This window comes from Pteropus vampyrus, unplaced genomic scaffold, assembly GCF_000151845.1.
Source record: "Pteropus vampyrus isolate Shadow unplaced genomic scaffold, Pvam_2.0 Scaffold46, whole genome shotgun sequence".
Taxonomy (NCBI): Eukaryota; Metazoa; Chordata; class Mammalia; order Chiroptera; family Pteropodidae; genus Pteropus; species Pteropus vampyrus.
The window spans coordinates 1,370,691-1,373,282 of NW_011888827.1; positions in this window are offsets into that span (position 1 = coordinate 1,370,691).

The window sequence follows — 2,592 nt, forward strand, 5'->3', positions numbered from 1 at the left end:
CCAGACCCCTCCAAGCACAACCGCCAGCACCAGAGCAGAGAGCACAGAACCCTCACTGCTCTCTGTCTCCCCACACGCCATCTCCCTGAGATGTACATGTTAATCACTAACTATCCTGTACCCACCAATGTAAAAGAAGTACGTGTTTGTCTGCCTCTCCTTTTTATCAAATCCCAGAGGTTTCCTCACTTTGCTTTCTCCTGTCCTCTTAATCCACCAGCGATGGATTTCCTGGGATCTTCCTTATGTCTCCCCTGATTCTAATGCGTAAAATAAGTTGCAAAACCGCCATTCTTTGGAGCGCTTTCTCCTTCCGTTGATATTTTGCTTCCTGGTAATCGTCATCATTTTGGCTCAAATAAACTCATAAAACTTCTCTACAGATTTGGACATTTCTTACATCGACATTCTTCTCCATATGACTTTGGGATAATTATTATTTTTCTCTGAGCCTCAGTTTTCCAATCTGTGAAAGGAGGATAAAGATGACAAGTAACTCAGTAGTCGTAGTACAGGATGTGAGCAAGTGAATGGAAAAAACAGCACAATTCTTGACGCACAGTAGAGATTCAATCGATATTAGCTGAAATAATCACTATATTTAATAATCATTATTATTGATGATGATGCCATAGCTGGGAAAGGAAGGAGATGAAAGTAAACTCATGCCAAAGCAGTAATTCACTTTTAAAATATATCTACTTCCTGGATATTTGCTTTTGTTGAGATTTTCCCTTTCTCTATGCTGGTAGAACATGGATTCTGCAAATAAACTGCCTGGGTTTGAATTCAGATTCACCACTTAGTAGCTGTGCGACTTTGCACGAGTGTCTTGACCTCTCTGTACTTCCATTTCCTCATCTCTAAAATGTGATCACATTTCAAGTTAACTCATAGGGTTGTAAGGATTAAACAAACTAGCATTTGTTAAACAGAATGGTACCTATGCGCAGTAAATACTATTTAAAATGTGAAGCAGAATGCAGGGGGAATTTCTGGTCAGTTAGTATATCTAGTTGGCTTCCAGGTGTTATGTCCTGTAGTAAGGAGGCCAGTTACAAAGTTTATTCCATTTGATTTCTGGGCTCGCTATTTGACCATTTTTCAAACTAAATTACAGAAGACTGTGAGACTCGTGCTCATTGGGGTCTATTCAGCTTGATGGAGGTAAGATGGTGGAGTCTTGTATGAATCAAAATATCTTGAAATGCTTTGATCATTGAGAGCTACTGGGATCAGCTGTTTCCTGGCCTCAGTACAAAGAAGCAACGCGTACTTCCAGTTGACTTTGAGACGGTCAGAGTCTTAGCAAAAAGGTGATAAAAGAGCTCTGGGAGACAGCAGATGGCACCTGGCCTTTCCAGATAAGCAACAGCTGGAGGAGGAAGGTGCCATGCCCCAAAGCAGGTTGTTTTGCATGTGAATTGTTGCGTTTCCTTTCTGATCAAGTTTCCCTGGGGCTTACCAGAAGCAAGAATTTTGTAAAGCTTTCTCTATAGGAGATACTGCAGAGAAGAAAAACGTCCAGTGAAAGAGCTCATTTTCACATTTTTTTATTGTGGTAAAAAACATATTCTAGAAAATTTATCTTTTTAACCACTTTTTAAGTGTACGGTTCAGTGGTGTTAAATATATTCACACCGTTGTGAAACAGATGCCCAGAATTTTTTCGTCTTGCAAAACTAAAAGTCCATAGTCATTAAACAACTCTCCCCCGCCCTGTCTCAGCAACTACCAGGCAATTTTCTGTTTCTATGAGTTTGACTATTTTAGATACCTCATGTAAATGGAATCGTAAAAGTATTTGTCTTTTTGTGACTGCTTTATTTCACTTAGCGTGGTGTCCTCGAGGTTCATCCATTTTGTAGTACTGGACAGCATTTCTTCCCTTTTTGAGGCTGAATAATATTCCATTGTCTGTATATGCCACGTTGTGTTTATGCATTCATCTATCACTGGATATTTGGGTTGTTCCTCCTCTTGGCTGCTGTGAATAGCACTGCTGTGGACTTCAGTGTGCATATATCTGAGACCCCGCTTTCAATTCTTTTTGGATCTATACCCAATTCTTTTGGATCATACAGTAGTTCTATTTTTAATTTTTTGAGGAAACTTCATACTGTTTTCACAGTGGCCGCCCATTTTACATTTCCACCAACACTGCACATGGGTTCTAATGTCTCCACATCCTTTCCGACCCTTTGTTATTCTCTGGGGATTTTTTTGTAGTAGCCATCATAATGAGTATGAGGTGATATCCCATTGTGGTTTTGATTCGCATTTCTCTGATGATTAGTGATGTTGAACATCTTTTTATATGCTTATTGACCATTTATACATAAGCTTTGAAGAAATGTGCATTCGATTTTATTTTTTTTATTAAGTTTTTTGGGGTAACATTGGTTAATACAATCATTATTTTCAGGTGTACATTAAAATTTGACATCTATATATTCTATTGTGTGATTACCACCCAAAAGTCCAGTTTTCTTCAGCTACCATATATTTGATCCCCTTTACCCACTTCACCCTCCCCCTAACCCCCTTTATTTGACTCCCTTTACCCCGTCTACCTCCTCCCTCCTCCCCTAC